The 19,636-nt window shown below is 37.9% G+C and overlaps 1 long non-coding RNA gene across 1 annotated transcript in view; it reads right to left on the bottom strand.

The window, feature by feature from the left end:
• The window catches only part of LOC105822092, a 72,876-nt gene extending 56,052 nt beyond the window's left edge, over window positions 1–16,824 (bottom strand). The window contains exons 1-2 of the long non-coding RNA XR_001138087.1: window positions 16,722–16,824; window positions 9,544–9,637 (exon numbers count right to left, since the gene is read on the bottom strand). This is a non-coding gene — a long non-coding RNA (uncharacterized LOC105822092). The remainder of the gene's footprint in view (window positions 1–9,543; window positions 9,638–16,721) is intronic.
• Window positions 16,825–19,636: the final 2,812 nt, after the last annotated feature.

The raw sequence follows: 19,636 nt of genomic DNA, 5'->3' as shown, positions 1-19,636 counted from the left end.
CACTTTAATGGTGGTTGTCCTTGGGGAAAGGGATTTTCACTTTCCAAGTTACATATACCAAAAAATATTAACATGTACAGAATAACTACTTCTTGGAATTTATCCTAAGGAAATAATTAAGGCTGCATAGAAAAACTCCACTACAATAATATTCATAGCAGAGCTTTTATAAAAATTGAAAACTACAGAAAATCATTTAAGTAAATGATGGCAAATTCACATAATGGAATACTATATATCCGTATTACTTATCCATTAGATATGCTATTAAAATACATAATTTGTCATGAAAAATTCACAATACATTAAAAGAGAACATGAAATAATTATGTATCTGATTTCATTTTTGTTAAAGAAAAAAACATACACGCATTGAATACCACTGAGAAAGATGTACACCAAAATGTTAACATGCTGAGAAGTAAAATTACAGGTGACTTTTTTAGCTTATTGCATGCATTTTCAACAGTGCCAATAATTCCCCAATGGGGTGAAAATTGGCTCTCGAGGGGCTGAAAAATAAATCTTATTCTTTTAGTGTATAAAGCACAGATACACATACAATACATAAGCAAATATACAGTTATATCTGTGACATTAAAATTTCATGAGGGAGACACTTAGTAAAAAGATATCTAAAAAGACTGGGGGTGGAGGATGATAGTAAGGTTGAGAAACATTGCCTCATTGGTACTTTCTCACTTTTTTCTACAATGAACTTGGTATTACTTGGGTTTGACTTCAGTAACCTATGTACATTTAATTAATTAAAAACGTAAAATGGAACATATGATGGAAAGCTAAGACCATTAATTTTCATTACTAAATACAAGATGTATTCCTTTATTCCTAAGGCTTTGAAAATATCATACTAAAAATGAAAATATAGAGAGAAATAAATTGAAAAAGTATTGCATCAGAATCATCTGGGGATCACCTAGAGGAGTAAAATACAGCTTCCTAGGCCTTTTCCCAGACCTATAAAATCAATATTTCTGTGGGTGGGGTTATAGGGTATGCATTTTAAGCCACAGGAGTAGCTTTCATTAAATGAGGCACATTTACATCATCATATCACTCCATGGAAATGTGAAATCCAGACAGATAAATACATTTTAATTTGGTCTAAGAAATTCTTAAAATGATGCACTGAAGTGATAAAAATAAAAATAATCCATGAGCCAGGAAATCTAGGAATTCCCACTAAACTCCTCCCTTTCCTTTAATGAACCGGAAGATTCACATTTCTTCATAAACTAACAAATACCGTCTATTATTCATTATCTCTGCTGTGTATAAGATATTGTGAAGAATATGAAAGAAATAAGCAACATTCATAAGTTGCTACTAAAATAAATTTACTTTATTACTGTAGTGTTGTAGAAAAGGAAGAGTTTATCTAAATCTGCAAAAACCAGCATTAGCCATAGGCTTTCTCTGGGCACCATTAGTCACAAAGAAATACAGTTTTTAATCCTATGATGAAAATTTAAAAAGTAGAAAACAAAAGTCACCGTTAGGTAATAAAAACTGAGATATTATCAGTGATATTCAATTCTTTAGTCAACAGATTTGTTTGGCACATCAGCCTTGAAATATGCAGGATTCAAAATTTTGTCTATACTAGATTACAAATTTCCCATGTTAAATACTTTAAGTCTAAAATGCTCACTCATGAATGCTAAAGACTTATTGTGTGTACATAAATAATGAAACTACTTACATGAATAGCTAATAGTCCTGCTTAAATACACAAGTTTGTGTGGGGACGACACAAGGTTGATCAAAATAGGGGATATGAAGCATAAGACACTGTACCAGTCCCCAGTGATCTTTTACTCCATTGCGTAGAGACATCAATGCCAACTTTTTGGTAATAGCAGTAATAATATTTGAGTGCTTTCTGTATGTCAGGCATACTTATTTTATCCTCAAACAAGCCTAAGAAATAAATATTGTTCTTTTTCCATTTTACAGATGAGAAAACTGAGAAATAAAGAGGTTACGGAACAGCTGGTAGGTACCATATGCAAACTTTTGCCAAGTGTTTTGTCTGCTGACCACAAACACATTATCAAATGACCAAATATTCAAACTGAGATTTAGCATACCGTTTATATAAATAAGTTTAAATTCTATAATTAAACACTTTTCCATAAAACAATATATACATGAATGTAACTAAGGCACACCTCAGTTAGAAGAATAAAATAGGTTTCCAAGGCATGGTACCAATAGTGCAAGACTTTTCCCATTCAGGGGTGGGGAGCCTGCAGCCTTCTAATTTCAAGATTCTTCTTTTTTAAGCAACAGAGGAGGCAAGAAAAGCTTCATCTTTCTCTGCTGCACCCCTTTTAATAAAAGGATTTGTTCTGCAAAATTTGGATTCAGTCAAAAGGCCACATTTAAGGACCTAGAAGGCCACATTTTGCCTTACGGCCGCAGGTTCCCCACCACTACGTGGCAACTCACTTTTGCTTCTGTTTTAAAATACAAACTTTTATCATAACACGTAATTCCATTTCAGAAATTCTATTTAATTCATTTGTAAAGCCTTTAAAGTCATTTTATCCCCTAAGAATCTTCATCTTTAAAAGTTTCATTAAATTTAATTTCATACTCTATAATGAATTCATTTTAGAACTTTCATTTTCTGGTTATAAAATATATGGACAATGAATAAAGTTCATAAAATTAAAGGTTTAAAGAGGAAAATAAAAAGAACCTGCAATCCCAAAACTTGGAGACAACAATTTAGGTTCTTTGGTGTATTTCTTTTTAGCTTACATTTCACACATGAATACATATTTTATAAAAATATGCACCAAAATCATACTATGTAAACACTGGTCATTTGTTTTTTTCCCTTAACAATAGAGCACTTTTTAAAAATAGTGCAGACAAATGCAATTTTATGACTGATTTTCTAAAAAACATTTTGACTCATAGGGCTAAAAAAAAAAATAGTTTATTATATTGTGAAAATTAAGCACAGGGTGGGAGGGGATAGGTGGTCCTTCACATAAAGAGCCCTCTCTCTTTTGCAAGTATTTTAATGTTTTAAAAAATCATTTTTAAATTTTACTGCTTAGACAGGCATTTTCTTTTCACTACCAAAAAACTTCACATGTCCATCTTCAGTATGTCAGCACACAGGGGACACTGAACGCATGGTTATGTAAGTGTTATGGTTGCAAAAGATCAAAACTGTGACAATTCACTGTGAGACACAAGCTCAGCCCAGTACACTTGAAACTAAGCAGAGTCAGCTAAGAGAACCACAAAGCAATGATTCTTTATATCCAGTTATCTAAAGCCTATTATTGCTTACATACACATGTAAGCAGATGACACTGAGTGGTGACACGATCTCAAGCTTGTGCTGTTGATGACAGTAGTACAAGTCTAAAGCATAATGGGAATAACAGAATGACTACATCATCTAAAACCCTCCTGCCCATGGTTTTGACTGCAGATTTTGGTTGGTTCTTGAATTATAATGCTGTCGTATTCCAACGTAAAAATTATAACATGAGTGAAATACTAGTCAGATATTACTAAACGGTTATTTAAAAATCAAAGGGATGTTTTACGACTCAAGTTTGTCCTAAATGTGAAACTCAGTATTCAAAAAGCACAGAAACATCTTTAAAAAGCATACATTATTTGACCAATTTTGAGTTACCACAGTCTAAGACTTATCATTTGAATGTAAAAGAATCACCACCAAAATAACCTAATATATGAAAATCTAAACATACAAATAAAGGTGGGTCTGATTATAAGATTTTTCTTCCCAAATCACTTGCCCATGGTTTTTCTTAAATTAATCTGATATCCTTAAATAATCAAATTTATAAAAGTTCCACCCACATCCATGTTTACACATACATGGCCTGGCGTGGTGGCTCACATACGTAATCTCAGCACTTCGGGAGGCCTAAGCAGGAGCACTGCTTGAGCCGAGGAGTTTGAGACCAACTTTGGCAACATAGCAAGACTACTACTTTACAAAAATTTTAAAAATCACCAGGATTTGTTAAATACTTGTAGTCCCAGCTACTGGGGTGGCTGAGTCAGGAGGACAGCATGAGCCCAGGAGTTCAAGGTTACAGTGAGCTATGATTGGGCCACTGCACACTCCAGCTCTGGGCAACAAAGTAAGATCCTGTCTCAAAAAACAAAACTCTTATTAAGATATTAATTAATTTGAAGAATTAGAAACTTTATAAACATGAGATTTAGAGATCTCATATTCGTATTCTGTCTGTGTCAGTTGAGTAAAAAAAAACTTCTCATTATACATATTTCTTTAGACCCTACAACTCATTAAATACTCCAGAATTATCGGTTCGTATTTTTGAACAAACCACACATGCTGACATACTAATAGAAGACAGAAACAAAAACATGCCCACCTATACACACACCCAACTGTGACAGTCAGACATTAGGTAGATAACTAATGTTGGCTACATAAACTTTTTTTCTTTTTGAGACAGGGTCTCTCTCTGTCGCCACAGCTAGAGTGCAGTGGCCTCATCACGGCTCACTGCAACCTCGAACTCTTGGGCTAAAGTGATCCTCCTGCCTCAGCCTAGCTGGGACTACAGGCGCACACTACCACCCCCAGCTAATTTCTTCTATTTTTTTGTAGAGATGGGAGTCTTGCTCTTGCTCAGGCTAGTCTCAAACTCCTGGTCTCAGGCAATCCTCATACCTTGGCCTCCCAAAGTGCTAGGATTACAAGCGAGAGCCACTAGCTCGGCCTACATAAAACATTTTGACTACAGTTATTCAATCACCTCACTTCAGAATACTATAGTAAGTTGCTAAATGGTTACAAAAATAATTAAGAGATACAAATAGAATGAAAAGATGATACCAATTGTGCATATGAGGGTCAGCAAAGCAGATATTTTTTTAAAAGCTGAAAACTTTAAGTTAACAAAACCTAAGAGAAAATTACACTAAGTGCCTGGTCTTTATTTCTCTCCTCAGAATTTTTACTGTGTGATTTATTATAAGCAATTTAAACATCATTGGGCGGGGAGGGTGTTGCAGAAAAAAAGGTAGGTGAAGTCAATTATTTCTGAAGAAATTTCCTAGACTTCTACGAGAAAAATGGTGTGACCCACAAAAAAAGGATTACAAGGGCAGAGGCAGTCTTCTCTCATTTACTCGTATTCATTCGCCATTCATGCATGCAAGCAAGATACAAATATTTACTGATCAACTATTTTCTGCTTTGTACTACAGAAGTACAAGAAGGACTTCTTGCATGATCCTCTCTAATTAGAGCTGTGTGAATTTTCATAAATTATATAATTACTTTGAGTTTCACCACCTGTAAAAATTGGACAATAACCAATATCTACTTCATAGATTTGCTGTGCAGGTTAAATGGGATGAAAGGGGTCTACCTTCAAAAAAAAAATATTAGTACCCCTCTCCCTGCAGGTCTCCCTAGAGATTAGGATATTTACCAGTGGTTCCTAACCTTTCTATGAAAAATCTCTGTTATTCTCCATGGATTCTATGTCTTTAAAGATTTTTACCTACCAACTGCATTGACATTTTATTAGCCAGATAAGTAAAGGCTAATCTCACACTGTCAGACATAAAAACTAATGAAACTTTGGCCGGGTGTGGTGGCTCATGCCTGTAATCCTGGCACTCTGGGAGGCCAAGGCAGGAGGATCGCTTGAGCCCAGGAGTTTGAGGTTGCTGTGAGCTACGCTGACGCCACGGCACTCTAGCCCCCGCAAGAGTGAGACTCTGTCTCAAAAAAATAAATAAATAAAATAAAAACTAATGAAACTCAATGCTAGATTCTTGAGAGGCAAGCACAGTATTTTACTTCATTAACAACGTGCAAGTCACCACAATGTACGGTAATGATTTGAGGTAATTAGCCCCAAAGACTTGAGTCAATATGATTACTGGTCAAAGAAAAGATGTACAATATTTTACCTGTATAAATCTATTTAGAGCAAATATACAATTTTCATAAGACTTTTTATAATATTAAAAATAATTCCTTCCTATCTCTGCAGACCCCTAGGAAATTCATGATTTATGGACCCTACGTTAGTGATTTTGTATGTCTACAAAAACTGGTTACCCTACAGATTTGTTTCAAATCAGTATAATTAGTAATGCATCTTCAAATTTGAACATTACACATATTTATCCATAAAGAGAAGCAATGTTATTCAGTGTCCTCCCTTTATATTTATAAGAACAAAATCCAAACCCTTTCCCAGGACCTATGTGATTTGCTCCCTACCAACTTCATCTACTAGTCTCTTCCCAGCCTCGTGGTAACGAAGACCTTCTTGTTATTCTTCAAACATGACTACCTACTTCCCACTTTAGGGTCTTTGTGCCAACTGGGCCCTCTGCCTGGTTCCCTCTTCTTGCGGGTGTGTGGTGTTTTGTCATTCAGGCCCCACATTAAACATCACAACCTCAGGGAGCTTTTCCTCTACCAACACTCCATCACTCTATCATTTTATCTTGCTATAGTTTTTTCATGGCATTTGGGTCCTCTGAAATGATCTTATTTACTTGTTTGTTTACTGTTTCTCTGTACTACCACCAACTCTTCACTGATATAAAACACTCTATGACAGCCCATCTTATTCACTGCTAAATCTCTGGTTCCTAGAACAGTACCAGACACCCAATAATCACTCAATAAATATCTGCTGGATGACTAACCAAACTGTTTAATATTATTTTGGGGGAATAACTTGTTTCTTAGTCAAGAACTTACACATAGCATTCAAAATTGCTGATTTAAAAAGAATAAGAAAAAAAACTTTCCATAAATAAGAAAATGCACACAATATTCTATTCAATCAGTGGGTTTCATTTTCTTTTATTTTAATCCTTCGAAATAGAAGGATATAAAAGTCTCTTCATGTTTCAGACTCTTCATATGGCACCTCATGTAAAACTTGAATGAACTACCTTCTAATAGTATACCATGAACTACTAGCTACTTATCTAACAATTTATTCTAGCGAAGACGCAAGCAGGTTTCTAAGAATGTAAGACATATAGAAAGGCCATCATAGTGACAGTGCCAGCCAGAATGGCCCAAATCAGGGAATATCCTGTTCTCTTAGCTATTGTTTGAGGGCGCTAGTGGAGATACGGAGAGATAGCAATCAGTACTAGGAGAACGATTGTAGCTCTGATTTCTGTTGACAGATAGGCAGAAATATTGTCAAACCTATCCAAAATAGACTCAACTGGAAGCTTACAGTTTGTGACATTAAATCATTACTTTGAATAGCAAATGAACTCATCATTCAGTTGACCAGATGTGGGCTTTTGTAGTTTCACATAAGAAAAACACAGTATTTGTAAAACAGTAACACATACAATCTCCAACTCTATTTGCTACATTTGCTTATTAATTTAAAAATATTTTCAAGATATCTTCAAGGATACTTTAAAAGGCAAGAGATCTGAATAAAAATAACTAATAAATAAGGACTTTATTTTTGAATTTGGACAATATTTGAAAACTAAAAAATGGTAACATCTTAGAAGTATCACAGCCTGAATATTTAAAAAATTGGGGGTTGCATCTTTTCATGACTGCAAGATAGTGAGATAATTCATAGCTCATATGAGTTTACTGATCATTCAAAAAGAAATACTATTAATATCAATCTTTTGGCTACCTGGCTTGTATAATATTCAGCCAAGTGGAAAGTACAAGTAGAGACACGATGACTAAAAATGGCATCTACAGACTCATTTTTTTTTTAAATTAGGAAATTAAGGGATAAGAAAAAAACAAGAATACTAACTAAAAGTAATATTTTTTCTAAAGATCACACACTCAATTTCCTATTTTTTGTTGCTCCCCCTTTCACTGCCTTTAATATTCTACGTTGCTTAACAAACAAGAAGTCTATATTTCACTTCTCATCACTTCTGCTCATACAACTGGTATTTTTAAAGTGTAGCAGTAATCATAAATGTTATAAAAACCACATATACAGAAGAATTTCACCTTACAGTTAAGAGTTTTAAGATAATACCTCCAGAAATACAAAGTTTAAAGTAAGGATTCCCTATGTTAACCAAGAACTCAAAATGCTAACTAAATAAAATTTCTGCAGGAGACTGTACATATGTTTAAAAAAAAAAGCATAAACATATGCTTTTCACTGATGAAATGATAGGAATCTTTTACCCTTCAATTAAAAAAAAAAAAAAGGTAGTTAACAACCAAAACGTACTGACTCCTATCTTCTTGCAAAGATTGCCTAAGTGTATGTGGCCTAGATGTTAAACTCAGACTGATTCTCTTAAATTCAATTTCCAAATTGGTTACACAGATCTTTACAAGGGTGACTCCCAGCAGTTGTCCTAAAACTTTCCCTCTTGTTTTCCATTAGACCTTCAGATCTTGCCTTACCTCTGTTATTAATCCATCCTCACTGTCTTCAGTCTTTTCCTTCCTCAGTGCATTCTGTACTCTATGACCAAATTCCTCTTACTTTTGATGAACGCTCATATCAAGTCATTGTCCTCATACCAAAACTTCCTGTGCTCTTGAATAAAGTTTACACCAAGCATTCAATGAGTTACAAAGTCTAGCCCCAATCAATATGTATGGCTTGATCTCCATTATTTTCTAACTATACAAAAGCCTAGGCTCTGTCAAACAAATCTCCTGTCATCCAACTACACCCAGCTACTTTTTATCTTGGCACATGCCATTCCTACCACAAAGAACATCCACCATCCCCTCCCTCTGCCATTGCTCACCATGGCCCATCTGCATCTCTGTATTTATTCATGCAAACAAGGACACAAAAATGAGATATTTCCTGCCCCCTAGGAGACTGGCAGAAAAAACAAATTTAACATAAACAGTTAGATTTTATTAAATACCTACTGTGTGCCAAGCACCCTTACACATTATTTCTAATCCTCTCAACAATCCTTTAAAGTAGGTATTATCATTCTCCTTTTAAAGATAAGAAAGCTAAGGTTTAGAAACATCAGATCATACATGTATTCAGTAAGTTGCCTCAAATCATGTACTTAGTAAGTGGCAAAGCAAGGATGTGAACCCAGGCTGCCTAATTCCAGAGCCATTGCTCTAAACATTAACAGTTATTCAATTTTTTTTAAAAATCAGAACCATGTGACTACTCACCTTATCTATCTGAAACAATTAGTTTCACATTATATTTCTACTTACTACATACTATATAACATGCTTTCTCATGTTTGTAGTTTTAGTAAAAGAAGAACATTAAAATTTTATTTCTCTCCAAAAAAAATGATGTTCAAATTGCAACTTCAATCCAATGTCTTTTGTCACAAAGGTTACTTTTACCAAAAATATTTTTAAAGAAACTCTTTCCAACCAACTTTTTGGAAGACAACTGCAAATTACTAGTCATACACTATGAAGGTTTTACAGCTGATTAATAATACGAGGAGTCTGTGATTACCACCCCAAGAATGTAACAGATATCTATCAAATTGGCAAAGATTATAAAAACTGACCTACTCAATGCCATTGAAGGTGCAGTGAGACACACACTCTTATACACAGGGTAATCACCCTCTGATCCAGTTATCCCACTTCTGGGAATCTATCCTATAGGAAGAAAAACAAAAACAGAGATGCAATCAAAGATAAATGTATAAAAATGTTTGCCCCAGTGTTATTTAAGATAGTCATATTATAAAGAATCAACCTTAAAGTCCCACACTAGGAGACCAACATCCCATTCAGGGAAAAGAGGTAAGATCGAAACAGTATATATAAAGGTATAATTCCAATTTTTATAAAAAATTTAAAATTTGTACATGCAAGGGAAGAATTGGAAAAATATACATTAAAATGTTAGCAATAATTTTCTCTGGATGATGGGATCATAGACAGTTTTCAATTTCTTCTTTACACTTATGTTCTTTTCAAAATTTGTCACAATGTAACATGAAATACTTTAAACAGAAAAAAAGAAGTTTAAGCAGTCATACCCACTGAAAATGATCCTGAACCTAACAAGGGCATATTAGTTGGAATAGGAACTATATTTCCTAGTGCAAAGAAAACCTCAGATTTGTTTCCACCTTCTATTATGTTCATGTTTACTTTCAGATTGTGTAAAGGATGTCATCCAAAACTCAGTAATACCTGTATTTACAAAACTACACAAGGCCCACTATCTCAAAGTCAGCCAATGTGCCAAAAGCAAGCATCACAGTTAAGTGGACTGAAAACTATATATATCTACTGAGAATAATAAATGTCTAATTAATCCTAACTCAAAACATGCAAAATGGAAAAACCAGAAAAACTATTCTCATTTTGTGAACTAAACTAAATATACTGTTGTTGCCTTATAAGCACATCATAATTAGGTCTGGAGTGGGGAGAAACTTAAAACTGGCAAGCTACCAACATTCACTAAAAATGCACATTGGTGCATTCTATTTGTACATTTCTGTCCTAGCTGATAGTTAACTTTAGAGTCACAGGACGACTTTAATCAGTGTAGAAAAAATATTAACAAGCTGTTCTACAAAAAAAGTCCCACAGCATTAAAATCGCTAGCTAAACAAGGAAACAACTTCCCTACAATGTGATAAGTATATACGTGTGTGCGCGCATGCAAAAGAACAATATACAAAAAAAAATGTCTTGGACTGAAGTAAAATAGGCAGAGCAAACAGTTCTCATTTTACTATGTTTTAAGTAACTGGGAAACTGATGTGCTCTAATACTAAGAAGCTACTAGAAAATAAGACCACAGAAATAACTGTTTAACAACTAAGGGAGAACTTAAAATAGTCACAATGATTTTACTTAGAATATGAATATCATTTTACTTTTACTCTGCCATGAAAATGCATTTATTTACAAAACATATGTAAGGCTCTAGCAAACAAATTACTAGACTATAAATTCCTTAAAGCAGAAACTACACCTTTAGATCTCAGTGTCCATCAAAGAGCCTAATTTTGGGGTCACTCAAAACATCTGTTCCAAGATTGAATCTGAAATCTATTAATGAAATTATGCGACATTTCCACAAGCATACAATGGGATTTAAAGGGCAGTTTCAAAGGCATCAATAGATTTGGGATAGATGTAAACTACATAAAATTCAAAGATTAGTGTTAATTTTCGAATTCTACAATAATTAACTTCGTGGTTGCTTGCTTAATGTTTTATAATATAGCCAACTTGTGTAGAGCAGAATGATCCTATTTATAAACGAATTTTAAAATATCATTGAAAATACAGTGAATAAATATACTCTCCAAATTACACATCTGACATAACTGAAATGTACGGTTTGCAATAAGAGATTTCCTACTGCTAACTTAGAGTCATGCAAACTGCGTTTGGGATTTGTCCAAATAGTTGCATCCAGTTCTTTGCACCTCTCTTTATAGTTTTGTCTTTGATAGCTGAACCACAGTCTATCATGAGCAAAATTATTTTGTATATCCAGAATAAGTGGGTATAGCACAGAATTACAAAAAAACATGAATAACACAGGTGTATATACTTGTGAGTTTAAGGTAGGGTGTTTCAAGTTTTAATTAATCCAAGAGTATCCTTTATCAAGTTATTTGTAGTTCAGTATATTCCTGTTCTTATGAAATGTGGCCTAATTTAAATATATTCTGAGACCAATCATGGGATTATACATTTAATTTTAAATTTGGTTACCTTTAACAATCCATGTGTTGACCCACTCTCTACCAATGTGAAATAAACAGGCTAGAGATAGGAAACACTGGGAAAACTGGAGTGACTTATAAGGATTTTTTCAGACCTATATAGCCTAAATAAGTCATCAGGGCTTTTAAAAAAGCCATTAACTTGTCTAACGATTGAAATTTATTTCACAAAACATATTAATCTTCCATGCATGTATATGTCATGCACTTTTGAAAATTATATTAAAAGGATTATTTTTAGGCCACTTATAAAAGCTCACCATTTCCTGTTTCAACTCTACCTTAATAATCACACACAATTTCCTTTTTTTATTGGGGGGGGTGTATGTGCATGCTTGTACCTTCTACCTCTAAACGGCCTATTTTCAAGTGGAAATGAGAGCATGGCACAGTTCTCTGTTGAACTGCTTTGTTGATCAGAACATCATGATAATGAACAAAGCTAAGCTTATAGGTTCAATACTCATCTGGATCATTTAACTCTGAAACAAACTGCCCTCTCAACCAGTCATCTCAAAACTGTGTGCCAAGGGAGAGTGTGAATCATTCAGGGCAGACCCATAAACACTATTATAATACAAAAAAATCAAAATGTAAATGGACCAATATTATCTTTGTATATGAAAGACTGAAAAGCACATTAAAACTATCACTTGTAATCCCCAAATTTCATGCACATAAAAAAGGGGAAAAAGAAGAAAAAAAATGGATGATTCATCTATTTCGGTAACATATGAAAGCCTAAATACTTTTGTTTAATGCTAAACTTTTTCAAAAGATGTAAATTTGGCATTAAGTCATGCAAAAACTATGGGATATCAGAATGAGCAAAAAATACTTGGAGATACGCCATAACTCTTTTACAACTGATTAATTGTAATCAATTAATTGTTATGATTCATTTAATTGGAAAGGAAACATTAGGGGAAAGTAAGCTTATGTTCACAATTTCAAATGCACCACAATATTAAAAGATAAATGCTTTATATGAGTTATTTTTATTGAATATCTAAAATAAGAGAATTTTAGAACTGGTAGCCTAGAAATTATCTGAGGTCCAATGAACATTTACTGTGTCCTTAGCACATATCAGACACACAGCTAGGTGCTTTCAGGGGACTCAATTAGTTCAACCTGCTCCCTTTTATAGACGTTGAAGCTCCCCGCTTATGCCAAATCAAGCCATCTAGGTTTCAGAACCAGAAATGCTGAACAAAGCCCTCACAGTGGTATAATTTTCTATCAAAACAGACTGGTATCATCTCCCCTAAACTAAATAAAATTTCAAAGAAGCAATGCCGACCTTATTTAACAAAAACAATAGTCTCTGTTTTCTGAATAACTATGAAGAATTTCAACAACTTAAAAATTCAATGAGAGTCCTCAACTAAGTACCTGTTGCATAATTATTGCAAAGAACAAAATGTGGGGCTCTTAGCTATACGATTCTAAAATCATACAAAACAGAAATTAAGTAAATTACAAGATACCATTAAAAATTCCTTTGTAAAAAATAAACAACAGTAATTACCCATATGAAAAATTGGCTGCCTACCTGAAATACCTATTTTATATAAAAGATCATCAACCATATACTAACAAAGTCCATAGGTAACAAACATTGGCTAGATTTGGAGTTATTTAACTACTACATATTACCACAGACTGTAAAACTCCCTGAGGGCAGAAACCCTGCCTAATTCATCTCTGTATCCAATAATTAGCACCCTGTTGTTAAATGTTGGAGAGAGGTGAGCTAACATATGACCTCTAAATGTAAGCTATTGAAAAATTCAACCTAACAATCTAAAAGATGTCTTTTTATGACTGAAATTATTTTTAAGTGCTAAATAATAATACCCAGTGCAAATGATATTAACATGAAATTTATGCTCAACAACTGTGGCTGTCAAAACTAGTATAACCTACTCTCTGAAGGCAATTCAGATACACACCAGAAGACAAGTATATTCATACACTTTGATCCAGTAGCCCTTCTCGAAATGAATCCCAAGGAAATATTCCAAAAGAAAGAAAATGTTGCATATGCACGTGTTCACTTCATTATTTTAGTAAAGAAGGGTAATCTGTTATGGAGTTAGAGAAAAAAAAATAAAGAAGGGAAAAAGGAAACTACCTATATGCCCAATAGCAGAAGGATAGACTATTTTGTAATCACTGAAAAAGGATAGAAATGAAGATTATTAACCTCCTAATTGGTCTTCCTGCTTCCACTCTTGCCTCTCCCCACCCCAAGTTGATTTCCACACAGCAGCCAAAATCATGCTCACAAACTTAAGTCAGAACAAGTCTCTCTTCTACTCAAAACCCTCCAGTGGTTTCCCACCTCATCCAAAGTAAAATCCAAAGTTCTTACCAGGGTCTACAAGCCTTGCAGTGGCCCCAGCTACTTCTCTAACCTCAAGATCTCTCACTTTCCCTCTTGCTTACTGGCCTCCAACCACACTGGCCTCCTAGCTGTTCTCAAAAAGCGCAAGTACACTTAGGTGTCTTTGCACTTGCAGTCCTCTCTGCCTGGAACCTTCTTCCCTAAGAGAGTGCACATCCCTCACTTCCTGTAGGTCCCTGCTCCAGTCTCAGGTCTTCCCTGACTACCGTGCCACTGTTTCTCTTTCTCCCCCAACCCTACTTTAGTCTTCTGGATAGCTCTTATCACCTGACATATTCTATATTTGGTAATGGCCTGTCTCTCCTGATTAGAATACAAGCTCTATGATAGCAAGGACTTTGTTTTATTCACATAGTAGGCATTCAATAAGTGCTTGCTGAATCAATATTGAATGTTGATACGATATATTAAGTACATGAAAAACCATGTATATGAATAAGCTTGAAAAGGAAAAATGAATAGTTTGATTTGTGAACATTTTCAAGTGCTGATCATATTGCTAAAAAGTAGTTTGTACAATAAAAACCGTAAGTCAGTTGTGATCATGATTTTAAGCAGCCAAAAGTTACTGGAAAAATCTTGTTCTCAAAGACCCAACGTTTAGTCTTTAAATGTAGATACTGTCACTCCTGAGCCTGTACAAAGAATGAACAAAGACTTTTGAAGAGTTTTAATATGAAATTGCATAACACTCAGGGATTCCAGTTCCCTTCTAAGACAGGTGTCTATGGTTGGCTTCAGAGGGTCCCTAAAACTGAGTGCAAAATTTTGTGCATAAATATCTATTAACTTTTTCTTCTGGAGAGACAGCCTATATTTCATCATATTTTCAAAGGTGTCAGTGGCCTAGAAAAGGTTAAGAATTACTATTTTATATACTGGAAGTGAAATGCAATATGCTAATTAAGGTACGCCTCAAAAAGATGTACAATACCTAGACACATCTTTGTAATCATTAAATTCATTCAAGTAGTGAACATGTATGATTCGCAAAACCTTATACCTACTTGTATCTGAAACAGAACATAATTCAAAATACCAAGGAAACAAGTCAAGATTCATTGAAACACCACACTAAAAAAGATTATCAAACAATGTAAATATAATTCCAAGACAAAAAGTTTTATAGGAAAGCATAGTACAGACAGAAAGAAGTCTAGGGGCTTAATTTAGCACTTATGTCTAAGTATCACAGAAATCAACTACATCAAAAGAAAAGAAAAACTACCCATAAACATGTCCACTCCCACACATTCTAACAGGAAACCCAAAGAAAGTTTCCAAATCCTGTTTCCAGCAGCATCTCTTTTGAGACTGCCTGTCAGCAAGCTTTTGAAGGTAGGAGCCCCAAGTTTTAAGAGCTGATATTTTACTCTTAATGTAATAAAAACATCAAGAATCATCATCTGCCACCCAAGAAGCAGAAAACAGTGTCTACCTGTAAGGCTGTGGCCCATTAATCTTCTGCCTTGTTATTCCATTTCATTTTTTATTCCCTCCTCCCTTCAAAGCGGTGACAAAATTGTCCCTCCCAAAAAGGAATACATTACTCCTCAATACTAGTTCTTTTTCCAAGAGGTCAAAGGTCCTCTAAAGGCTGGTTCTCAGGCCTATGAGGCGATCCCATTTTTCAGGCACAAATGTCTTCCTCTCATCTTCTCCCCAGAGCAATACATTACACAATTCAACTGAAGACACCGTGCTTAACTTCCTGAGGAGGAAAGTGACACTTCTACCAACCCTAGTTTGAAGGAAAATGAGAATCACACCGTGACTTCTTCCCTAACAAAATTCAGGGAAGAAGCAGAGACTCCAGGAAAGCAACAGCCGAGAAGGCGAACACATGGCATGTTACGGAAGACGTGGAGTAAAGAGGGCGGGAAAGGGGCTGGAAGGTGGAGTGGGATGTAAAGATGTCAGCCCTGTCCACTGGGGGAATAAAGGAAGAAAAGGGAGCCTGAACCCTGTCAGAAGTGAACACGCAGAGGGCAACGCTCCAGCCTCCCCGTACCTCTCTAGCAGGGGACAGAGGACAGAAAATTCACCCAACCCTCCAATCTCCTCCTCGTGTGCCCCCAAACAGAGAGCTGGTTTGAAGGAAGCTGTGACCCCAGTCTGGGGACATGCAAGAGGAGGAGAAAGGCAGAGATGTCCAATCTTCCCTATCTCTCGGGCAGTGAGGGGCGAGGGCACTGTGTCCGGGGAGATGGCGAAGGAAATGGGCTTGTGCTGTGACACCTCGAAGAGTAGGAGGGTGGGGGACACAATGTCCTCTTTCTCTCCCACAGCTGGCCCGGGCCCCTCCCGACAGTCTCCCGCAGGCCCAGCCACAGTCGACCGGCTCGGTCCGCGGGCGTGGTTGGCTCTGGCCCTGGAGGCGGCCCGGCCTTCCTAAGCCCCGGCCCCTCCCGCCGGCCAGGCCCCCGGGCCGCCGCCCCGGACACCGAGGGAACGCGGAGGAGGAAGGGGGAGCCAGGGGACTGACCAGCGACACGAACCGCCTCAGCCCCAGCTCGGCCGACCCGCGTCCCCCGCTCCCTCTGGGGCCGGCTGGGGCTCCCCGCCCCTCACTCACCCCCTTGGTCCGGCGCCTCCTCCACCTCCTCCTCCTCCTCCCTCCTCTCGGCCGTGGCTCCTGCTTCGGCTCTGCGCGGCGACGGCAGCAGCGGCGGCCTCGGGAGCGGCGGCGGCGGCGGCGCCTCCAGAACGCGCACGCACGCAGCACGCAGGCCCCGCCCCCTAGTTCCACCCCGCCTCTCTGAGTCCGCGTCGGCGAGTCTTCGGCCCCGCCTTCCTCGCGGCGCTGGGGAGTTCGCTTAAAGGAGCCGCGTAGGAAGGGGCGAGGAGAGGCGAGAACTACTGGGAAAGGAGCGCGGAGTTTCGTCTTTGCAGAGGGCGGAATAGCGGTTGGGTAAGGCCAGAAATGGAATGAGGAGGTGTCCAAAGATTCAGGAGGAATAAAATTTGGAGGGAACGCAACCATTGGACAAGTACTAATTGAGCACCTATTAGGTACCAGGCACTGTACTAGGCGCAGGGGATAAAGCCATAGAGACAACCAAAGGCCTTCGTGGAGTTTGCATTCTAGTCGGGTGGGAGAGGGAGACAGACGACAAACAAGTGATAAAGTTGCAGATAATAATAACTGCTGTGGAGAAAAATAAAGCAGGGCATGGGATGACTCTATAGCTGGTTAGATGTTACCTTTCAAAGAAGACCTTTGAGCATATACACGCATGATATGAAGGAATAAGCCTAGCAAACACTGGGGCGGGGTGGGGGCTAGGTAGAAACAGCATTTCCAGGCGGAGAGAAAATCAGCCATAAACCCAGCAGGGGGTGGGGGGCATGCACCTACCTTGTTGCTGGAACAGCAAAAGGCTGGTATGGCTGAGCACAGTCAGTCAGCCAGAGAGCAGTGTATAATAGAGAGGTGAGAGGTCGGCAAGTGGCCAGATCCTGTGGAGCCTGTGGGCCATTATAAGAACAACTGGAAGCCAAGGGAGGAGGGTGAGCCAAGGAATGACCACATCAGATACACACATTTTTAAAAATTAGTCTTGCTGATGTGTGTCAAATAAACAACAGGGAAGCACAAATGTCAGGAGGGAGACCAGTTAAGAAGGCTGTTCATGGTAGCTTGGACTAACTAGGATGGCAGCCGCATACAGGATGAGAAGAGAGCTATTTTATTTTATTTTTTAAAGACACATTTTGATTAGAATGCATTTGGATTTGGGGGACAGTGTGTGAAGAACAAAAAGATCAGGGATGGTTCTTAGTTTCAGGGCCATTCAATGAGATGGGGAAGAATCAAGGAGAAGCAAATCTGGGGGTGGGGGAGAAACCAAGAATTCAGTTTTGCGTGTGTTCTGTTTAAGATGCCTGTTATAGGCCGGGTGTGGTGGCTCACGCCTGTAATCCTAGGTCTCTGGGAGGCCGAGGCGGGCGGATTGTCTGAGCTCAGGAGTTCGAAACCAGCCTGAGCAACAGTGAGACCCCCGTCTCTACTAAAAATAGAAAGAAATTAATTGGACAACTAAAAATATATAGAAAAAAATTAGCCTGGCATGGTGGCGCACGCCTGTAGTCCCAGCTACTCGGGAGGCTGAGGCAGGAGGATTGCTTGAGCCCAGGAGTTTGAGGTTGCTGTGAGCTAGGATGACGCCACGGCACTCTAGCCCAGGCAACACAGTGAGACTCTGTCTCAAAAAAAAAAAAAGATGCCTGTTATACATTCAAGTGGAGATGTGGAGTAAAGAATTGGCTATGTGAGTCTAGAGATTTAAATTTGGGATTCATCAGCATAAAGATGCTTTTAAGCCTTAGATCTACTTAGGGTCACTTAGGGAGTGGGAGTAGCTGGAGGAGAGGACCACACTTGGAGGTTAAGTATAATAGAAAAGGAGTTACCAGTCAGGTAGGAGAAACACCAAGAGAGGGGTGAAGTGTTGAAAGAGAATTGTTTCAGGAAGGAGGGCATGATCAGTCTTACCAGATACTATTGAAATAAAAAGAGGACTGAGACTCTGAACACTGGATTTTGCCTGATCGAAGTTGCTGATGACTTTGATGAAAACAGTGTCAGTGGAGTCATAGGGGAGAAAGTCTGATGAGGATGTGTTAAGAGAATGGGAGGTAAAGAAGACAAATGATTTATACCAAGTCTAAACAGCTCCTGAGGAGCTTTGCTTTAAAGAGCAACTGAGAAATGGGCAGTAGCCACAGGGTACTTGGGATCAAGGGAGAGTATTTTAAGATGGGAAATGCTTCCTCACTTTGGTATCTTGGAATGACCCTTCAGAGATGTAAAGTTGATGATGCAGAAGACAGGAGGAGAAAACTGGAGAAAGACTATCCCCAAGTAAATGAGAAACAATGGGACCTAGCACAGAGGTGAAGGGGTTGGCCTTGAATAGGAGCAAGGACAGTGTGTTCGTTCACACACTGTTTTTGGAGAGAAGGTAGAGCGTGTGGGTGCAGATGCAGGTAAATCAAGCAATACATTTGGTGGTGGCATGCTCAGGCCACTGCAAAGCAGAAGGGGAAGGTGGGGGGCTGAAATTCAGCCCTTGTTTTGCCCACCAAGCTGTGTGGCCTGGTGGGGCCACGTTAGTCTGGAGGAAGGGGCACTTTTCCCAATTGATCTACCTCTAGGGGTGGTGCTTTTTAGCAGTCCAACATAAAACACACTATCTATGCACCTCTTCCCAATTCACACTGAGTACTTACTGGGATGGATGCGTAATACCTGGTCTGTGTGCTTTCCTTTACTCCGTGCAATAAAAAGCCGTGAGTGGGCAGAGGCTGTTGGCTATTTAAGAAGACAGAAGAAGGTGAGAAACAATGCCCTTGAAGAGTGGAAGAGTGACTGGAGAAGTGTAGTATGGACAACACTGTGGGCCCTCTGGAGTTGAGACCACTCAGCAAGGTTGAGTGAGTCTCCAGCTACACTCCAGTGCCTGGGGGTTGGAGAATTGTATTTGACGG

Source organism: Propithecus coquereli, unplaced genomic scaffold, assembly GCF_000956105.1.
Source record: "Propithecus coquereli isolate 6110/MARCELLA unplaced genomic scaffold, Pcoq_1.0 Scaffold595, whole genome shotgun sequence".
Taxonomy (NCBI): Eukaryota; Metazoa; Chordata; class Mammalia; order Primates; family Indriidae; genus Propithecus; species Propithecus coquereli.
Note: the sequence above shows the minus strand (reverse complement) of the source record. Positions and strands in the feature narration are given on the sequence as shown.